The following is a 9,176-nucleotide window of genomic DNA, read 5'->3' as shown; positions in this document are numbered from 1 at the left end:
GGTGCCTCTGAATTCTCAGCCCAGCAGGTTGCCAGGCATCTGGCACCTCTGCTGCTGAAGACGTTACTGGTGCACTTGGCATCCCTTCTTTTAGATCAGACAGAGCATGTGTGGAGCCTTAGTTTCAACATTATCCTGGCTGGCTACAACATTGAGTATTTAATCCAATTTAAGACACACCTCCCCAAACCACAGTTAATTTACTTTTTAAAGGGATCAATAATATTTTTTAAGCTACAATATTTTTATGTCAAAATAAAGCCTCCAGAGATCATCTCTTCCTTTCTCCCTAGACACATCCTAAGATAGTAGATCCCTCTCCCTCAATAGGGGATTGTGATTAGTCAGACCCAAAATAGAGTTATATAGGGTTGGATTATGTCATCTGGTTTCTCTAAGGTCAGATGTCATAACCCCCTGCTTTCTAAAGGGATTGCTGGGTATTGGCTCATTGACTGATTCAGAAAGAACCCGGTGCTTCTGAAGCAGAGTGTCCTCAGATCCCTAATCACTGTGGACAGAAGGATTAGGTTTACAAAGAAGACCAACCCGGTCTTTTGTGGATTAGTAGCTTGGGGACCATGGAAGTCTTCCTTGTCTGGCATGTTTAGACTTCTCTACAATGTAGACAGACCCTGGGCCCCTCCTCCTCTGAAGCCCCCTCATGAATGTGATGGGGAACCTCAGGCTTTCCCTTTCTTGTGAGCAATGGAGCTTACAGCTGGAAAGCTCTTTGCATGACCAGACGGCGCTCCTGTCTGCCTTGTCATGCCAATAAAGTTGCTAAAGTGAGGGTGACATGTTAGAAACGTATCATGAACAATGAGGGGAATCGTGCCCCTTCCCCTCCGATGCTTTGAAAGGTTTGATCTTTCCGAGCCAAATGGACAATATTAGCTGTCCTGTCTCTTAGTTTGGCAGGATTAGGGAAAGGATAAAGAGATTATAATTTTAATGGAAGACATTTTTGCCCAGAGAGCAGTCTCCAACGTAGAATCATCCTTCCCCTGTACTCTGTTTCACAGCCCTTGAGTCGGTGACATGAGAGGTCAACATACAGACAAGAGCAAATCACTGAATTCCATGGGGAAATAAATACTCCCAGCACCCCATGATAAACTGCAACTAGATCGGAGCCTCCTGAGTCCCTCACTGCCTCCCTTCTACCTTTAACCTATCTGTGCTCTGTGAAATCCCATTTCTCCCCAAGGGCCTGCTGTAATACCCTCTCTTCTATGCAGGCTTCTTTCATCTCAATCTACCCCATAGTCTCTGGTTGAGAAATTCATAAGTACTTCTGGGCTTTTCTCCACTCCCAATATCACCTTACTACATCTTATCACATTGCTTTACAATGATTTGTTTGCATTGCTTTCATTCTCCAGCAGTCTGGGAACTCCTGGTCATATGCCTCTTCCTATTCTCAGTGCCTAACTTGTACCTGGCAGACAGCAGGTGTTCAATAAACATTTGTTGAATAGAAAAATAAATGAATGGGCAGTAGGGGTAGCAATTGCAGGTAAAGTCCAGGATTATGACTGTTGTATGTGTTTAGGGAAGGGTAGCCCCTCCCCCAGCCTCAGAAAATGAGTTATGATTGTTCTAAGGCTTCAATTTTCCAATTACCCTTTACCCGTGATTGAATTAGAAAGAGGCAGGTATGCATTTCTTGTCTATGAAACATAAAGGAAGCCTCTGGATGATTCCAAAGAAGGCTTTTGCTTTCCTCGTAGGAACAAAAACATAAAATGTCCCCTTTCTACTTCTTGGCTGGAACATCTTTCTATTCTCAGGGCCTAGTTTATTATCTGGCACATAGCAGGTGCTCAGAAAATATTTGATGAAAGAAAAAATGAATGAATAAGTACCGGGGACAACTGCAGGTAAAGCCCTGGCACTACCTTGAATGTGGATGTGATGGCAGGTGTTGCAGGAGCCATCTTGCCACCATGAAGGAAACGCTGAGACTCCTAGATATATACGGGGCTGCTGAACCAACATCCAGAACCTGTCTATCTCCAGACTTCTCGTTATATAAGAAAAGCAAACACCTATGGATTTAAATCACCATTTTAAATCACCCCTATTGATTTAGAAACCAATACAGAGGTCATATTCTTTTCATTATTGCCTCCTTACTACCTACTGTGTTCAGTCACACCTCTTCTATGGGTATATCTTCATAGTACTATAAGAGTTCACAGTCCCATAGGGAAGAAAACTTGAGATTTTCTAGGCCTATAAATTTCTGCATTAAGTCTTTTGGTGTGACCTGATTGTTCACAAATGTATCTGAGGCTGGGTGCGACGGCTCACACCTATAATCCCAGCACTTTGGGAGGCCGAGGTGGGCAGATCACCTGAGGTCAGGAGTTCGAGACCAGCCTGGCCAACATGGTGGAACTCCGTCTCTACTAAAAATATAAAAATTAGCAAGGCATAGTAGCGGACACCTGTAATCCCAGCTACTCGGGAGGCTGAGACAGGAGAATCGCTTGAACCCAGGAATCAGAAGTTGCAGTGAGCCAAGATTGTGCCATTACACTCCAGTCTGGGCAAGAAGAGCAAAACTCCATCTCAAAAACAAATAAATAAATGTAATTGAGGAATGCAAGTAAAAAATTATAATGCAATGTGTTACGTGTTATATTAGAGATTTTAATAAGGTGCTCCAGGAGCACACACATACAAAATAACTACTACCAATACTGAGCAATCTGAAGTGTGTTGCATTCTCTCTTTTCAACAACTGGGAAATTCCCACCCTCTAATCTTCCGCCACCTCCTGTTTCCTTCTGGCAATGGAATCTAAACTCCCTTGTTCTCACTAGGTCCCTGTCACTGGCAAGTTTTGGAAATAAAACCACTAAGAAAATGACAAGTAACTACAATAAAGTCTTTGTTGTTCTCTTTCCTCATGGATTAGTTCTGTACATTCAAGACAAAAAAAAAAAATATTAATTCTTCTTCGAGTTGACTATATAAGAGTAGATAAAAATGTTTGTGTGAACAATGAATTTACTCTAGGGGAAATCTATTCACTGACTGTCCTACAATCTTTCTGTCTCTTTCTTCCCCACAACAGTTCTTCTTCCTTAATCCCACCCCAAACAAGGCTGTAGATGGAACTCGTCAACATCGTGACAGATAAGGTCAATAATCTGATTGATGAGTTATCAATTTGACTCTCAGGTTTGTCGATTGTAGTCTCCTGAGACAAATATAGCTCATTCAGCTTTTCTGGTAGCTGTCTTGTTTTCCCACATCTTAAAATAAAACACTTGTGTATGCATGTGTGTGCATTTTGGGAGGACATGTATTAAACTGGGACACCACACCCCAACTTTTCAGTTAGCATAGATAGGTTCTCTCACATGACTTCTGCATTCACATTTCTTGAAGATAAGTCATTCTACACGTCTCCAAAAGGTTAAAGAAAGGCATCTGTGTGGTTGGAAACAGCACTTTGGTAGCATACGCCTTTTTTTTTCTTTTTTCTTTTTTTCTTTTTGAGACAGAGTCTCGCTCTGTCGCCCAGGCTGGAGTGCAGTGGCGCGATCTCGGCTCACTGCAAGTTCCGCCTCCCAGGTTCACACCATCCTCCTGCCTCAGCCTCCCGAGTAGCTGGGACTACAGGTGCCCGCCACCGTGCCCGGTCAATTTTTTTGTATTTTTAGTAGAGATGGGGTTTCACCATATTACCCAGGATGGTCTAGATCTCCTGACCTCGTGATCCACCTGCCTCATCCTCCCAAAGTGCTGCGATTACAGGCGTGAGCCACAGTGCCTGGCCTGCCTTCTTGATATAGAATTAACTTGAGCTATATGGCAAAACAAATACCTTTCACCAAGAAAGAAAGTTTATGGAAAAAATGGAAGATTCATCAACTAAGAATGATGGATGATTGCAGAAATACTGAAGCAGGTATTAAATATTAACATTTGTAACATGACAATGTCTGTATTTTTATATTTTGCATAAATGAATCATTGACTACTAATAAATTATTCTGTGTGATTATTCCCAGAAACCAGACATCACACTATTGTTGCCTCACCAAAAAACTCAAATCTTCTCAAGTCTGAATAGTGACAGAGTTGTCCCTCAAAAAGCTTCTGGAAAATCTATTTTTGAATGCAGTAAATGCAGAACACTTCCCACAGTCCCCCTGTGGAAGTTGAGAACAGGTTGTAACTTTTGAGGGCTTAGAAGTAGCAGAAGTGGATTAAACCCCAGGGACTGGAACTGCAGGCAGGACTGCTCTCAGCATCTGAAGTAATAGGTAAGAGAGGGAAAATCTCCCCAATGGACATGCACAGAAATTAAGGGATCGTGTCTGAACTTCTCAAGCTGAGAAAGAATGGAGCAAACAAAAGAACAAGGAAGGAAAGCAGAGACCATAGAGGATCCAGTAGGCCATGCCGCATGGGCTCACAGGGCAAAACCATCTGGAACAGAACAGATTGTTTCAGGCTACAAATGCTGCCGGGTCACAGGATTTCTGGGATTTCTCTCTATCCCCTTGGGCAGGCTAGAAATATAATTCTAAGCATAGTCATAGTAATTATTTTTATCTTTGGGTTGTAAACTAAGTGTCCTTAACCAAGGAAGGCAAATGGGTCTTTATCCATCCAATCTTGACTAGAATTTTAGAAGAGTAACTCTTTGTGGAGGAGAGAGAGAGTTAAATGGTCAAAAAGTTTGAGAAACCCATAATACCATCCCCTTCTCAGAGACATACAACGTACAGAGCAAAATAAAGGTCTTTAGACCTATCTGAGTTGAAAAACATCTTGTTATCCCAGTAGTTTTCATATTGATTTGAGTCACAGCACCTTTTTTGGCTTGCATTTGGGAAACCATTGCTATAGTGTAGTGGGAGATAAGCGTCTTGTCTAGCCCTGCCGGTATCTACTTCCAGACCCATCACTCAGAGATAGGCAAATGTATAGCATGTTCTCCTCTTTCTTGGGAAAGATCAGAATGCAAATGATTCTGACTGGGAAGTTAAGTGTCTGTTTCAGAAATGTCAGTTGGGTATGGCTTTTAATGGGACCTATGCTTCTGCAAATTAGGTTTTCCTTAAGAAAAATGTTCCTTTACTAAATCTGTATTTAGACAACACAGACTCCAGACAGGCCCTGTTGTCCTGTCCTCTCTGGAAGTGCCCTCATGCTGGAAGACTGGGACTGCCAAATCCCAACCTTGACGCTTAACAAAAAAATCCCAACCTGAGCAACTAACCAAAATTTTGGGAAATATATGACATCAGACCATTGAATTCTAGCATCTTTTAGATGATAAAGAGGAAGGTTCCAGGGATGGGGCTCCGCTAAAAGAAATGAATGTACTCAAGTAACCGTAATCTTGGGAAGAGAGCAATTATTATGCAGGGAATGAGGACGCAAATCTGGTTGAAGAATCTTTTTATTACCCAAATGTCCATCAGTGACAGACTGGATTAAGATAATGCGGCACATATACACCATGGAATACTATGCAGCCGTAAAAAAGGATGAGTTCGTGTCCTTTGTAGGGACATGGATGCAGCTGGAAACCATCATTCTCAGCAAACTATCACAAGAACAGAAAACCAAACACTGCATGTTCTCACTCATAGGTGGGAATTGAACAATGAGATCACTTGGACACAGGAAGGGGAACATCACACACCGGAGCCTATTGTGGGGAGTGGGGAGGCGGAGGGGGGACGGATAGCATTAGGAGATATACCAATATAAGTGATGAGAAAAGGGTGCAGCACACCAACATGGCACATGTATACATATGTAACAAACCTGCACATTGTGCACATGTACCCTAGAACTTAAAGTATAAATAACAAAAAAAAAAAAATCTTTTTATTTCTCTTGATCTGTAAGAGATGGAATTTGCACCCCAGGGCGGGAAACATGACTGTGCTATGTGTGAGGGGAAGAATGGCTGCTGACAGTCTAGAAAGAAGGGTACTCAGGGGGGTATCCCTGTAATGATGGGGAGCCAGATGCTGACAGCAGTCCTGCCTGCAGTTCCAGTCCCTGGGGTTTAATCCTCTTCTGCCACTCCCAAACCCTCAAAAGTTACAGCCTGTTCTCAACTTCCACGGGGGGACTGTGGGAAGTGTCTGTGTCCACCACATTCAGGAGGAAGCAGGACAGAGAGTGACAGAGCCAGACACGGGTTGCGACAAGGGGGAAGAGCAGGGTGGTGGTCCAGGGCTGGACAACTGGATCAGGCAACAAACAAGCAGGAGACAGATGTGGAAATTACAAGGCTGGTGGACAACACGGGGCCTCAGATGAGTGTGATACGAACACCAGAGCGATGAATCAGGAACATTTGGGATATACCAACATTGTTCATCTATTTTTCTTTCCTTTTTTTTTTTTTTCTTTTTGAGATGGAATTTTCCTCTTGTTGCCCAGACTGGAGTGCAATGGTACGACCTTGGCTCACTGCAGCCTCTGCCTCCCAGGTTCAAGTGATTCTCCTGCCTCAGCCTCCAGAGTAGCTAGGATTACAGGCACCCACCACCACACCTGGCTAATTTTTGTATTCTTAGTAGAGACGGGGTTTCTCCATGTTGGCCAGACTGGTCTCAAATTCCTGACCTCAGGTGATCCACCCGCCTTGGCCTCCCAAAGTGCTGAGATTATAGGCGTGAGCCATCATGACCAGCCCCTCGTCTATTTTTCTGTTGAATAAGAAAACAGAAATGGCTCTAATGAAAATATCATCTTCATAGAAATGTCTATTAATATTCTTCACGGCCAAGAATGACAATACAAATGGCAATGATGAATGTACAAAGGACAGTCCTTTACCCCCACATATACTTGGAGCTAACTTCCTTTATGGTGTCAGTGTTGATAAGGAATCGTTGCCTTGTTTTTCAGAGCCGTTTTAAAGTAAGCATGCTGTACACCTTGTGATCAGCCCCTTCCACTTCAGTTGGCAGTCCTCTATGCCTTCTCAATCACAGGGGATTAAAGAAGCAAACATTTTTAAAAAACAAAATGAAAGGTGTTCCCCAATAATTCCAGAGATTTATTTTATCTTCTTTACAAAAGAAGATATTCTAGAGGGTAAAGCCTAGAAGGTCCTCAGGTCTGGCAGAAAAGTGTTCTCCTGTTCAAACATAAACCTACTACAGATTCTCTGTCTTTTAAATTAACATTATAATTTAACTGTCCTATGTACAGAATAGTAGTGAAATAGCCGACCAAACTGAACTTGATACTAGATATTGTGACTCGTTAAAGAAAAAAATGCAAGTAACTCTGAAAAATTGTATAAACACAATTTAAAACTAGCTGCAGCCAAGGCAAAGGCAGCAAGGCAAAACCAAGTGGTGTTAACACTTAGAACACCGTGAATATTAACTCAGAGTCTGCTACTCACTGGGGAGATCTGTGGGCCAATTTGCCTAAATTCAGAGCGAAAAACACCTTTTTAAAATGTCAAATGTGCATAGGATATAAAGAAAAAGAACAAGGTGGAGGCAATTAGCAAAAATAGAAAATTGGGGAAGTGAAATTTTGGCATTTGTATTTTGATCTCACACAGGGATAAGTGGAGCTGTGAGTCAACTGGGCACAGGGACTTCGTGTCAAAGGCTTGCCTCACATGGTTGTGCTACAGAAGCTTCCATGGGGGGCACGTATGTGGTCAGCTTCTGATGGTATTGGCTGCCTGACTCACCAGCAAGGGACCTAACTGAATAGCCATGGTGTCCCATATTTCAAAAGCCGTACAGAAGGGATTATGTTTGAAGCCCACCAACCATGCTGTTTTTAACCTAGGATAAGTTATTTACATCTTAGGTAGTAATAAGTATCATTTCAAAAGAGCATTTAAAGAGACATAATAACATACTCCAAATAGCATTTGAAAAGCTAACATGTGGGCAGGAGACTCCCCTGGCGGGGGTCACTCTGTGGGGTATGGAGCCTCCCTGTGTCCCTCGGTCCGACCCTGTCAGCATTCTGCTTCCATGTGCCATGACCACTACCACCACCTTCAAGGACGTCGACCCCAACAGCAGGAATAGCTCCCAGGTTTTGCAGCTGCCAGGTGGTGGATCCAATTTTTCACTGGGTTTTGATGAACCAACAGAACAAACTGTGAGAAAGAACAAAATGATCTCTAATATCTTTGGGACATCTGAAGAAAATCCACCTTCTTGGGCCACGTTGGCAGGTGCCAAGTCTAGAGGTGGTGGGGAAGACTTGGAGTCATCTGGACTGCAGGGCACGAACTCTTCTGAAGCGAACTCTGCAGATTCTTAGATCTGAAGGGAGAAGATGACATTCATGAAAATGTGGACACAGCCTTGCAAGGCAGCCTGGGGCAGAGGGAAGAGAAGCTTGCGCCGGCCATACCTGTGCTGAGCCCAGTAGTCCCGGCCTCAGCGCCATCCAGAGGAAATCCCCCTGGTGGCAAGTCCAGGCTTGGCCTGGGTTAACTCTGCTCTGACCATCCTGAACTTTGTTGTTTTGTTTGTTTCCTCCATGCTTGTGAACTGCACAACTTGAGCCTGACTGTACATCTTTTGGATTTATTTCATTAAAAAAGAAGGACTTTTAAAAAATAAAGAGACAATATGTCAACTACATGGTTTCTATGGTATCCCTGTGAAGACCTCTAAAGGTTTTTCTACTTTTGCTCACTTTAAAACACTTTCCCTGTGTCTTTGTTTCTCAATGATTTCAAAGTGGCCTTGAAACCACACAATATATAACTCGGAGGAAGGATCAGGGTAAAGGGCTGGAGGATTCCATTCCCTGAAGTCTGTCCATGTTACCTATTGATGGAATAATGGCTATGAGGAAAGCTATAAAAGCAGCTCAGACTGAAGGCTATGGGGAAGGATGTTTGTCAGGACGTGTCAAAAGACTTTAAAATGTAGATTCCATTCTCAGAATTTATCCTAAGAAAGCAAAGATGGATTACGCAAAGGTCTAGCAAGGAGGCTCGCAGCAGCAAGGTTAATAATTATGAATGTTGGGCGCACCCAGAAGCTCCAGCACTAGGGAATTGGGAAAATAAATGGCAGTACATTCAGACCAGAAAACAATCTGTCAGCATGAAAAATAAATTCGGAAAAATGTCCATATGAGCAAAAGAGAGCTGTTCACAATATATTCTTAAGAGAATCCCTCTGTAGAAAGCTATG

General features: G+C 42.9%; 1 pseudogene; it reads left to right on the top strand.

Annotated features, from left to right (window-relative positions):
• Nucleotides 1-8,001: 8,001 nt before the first annotated feature.
• LOC119625115 (jupiter microtubule associated homolog 1 pseudogene) lies at nt 8,002-8,465 on the top strand (annotated as a pseudogene).
• Nucleotides 8,466-9,176: the final 711 nt, after the last annotated feature.

The sequence above is a fragment of the Chlorocebus sabaeus genome, chromosome 10, assembly GCF_047675955.1.
Source record: "Chlorocebus sabaeus isolate Y175 chromosome 10, mChlSab1.0.hap1, whole genome shotgun sequence".
Taxonomy (NCBI): Eukaryota; Metazoa; Chordata; class Mammalia; order Primates; family Cercopithecidae; genus Chlorocebus; species Chlorocebus sabaeus.
This window is presented reverse-complemented; position numbering and strand designations above follow the sequence as displayed.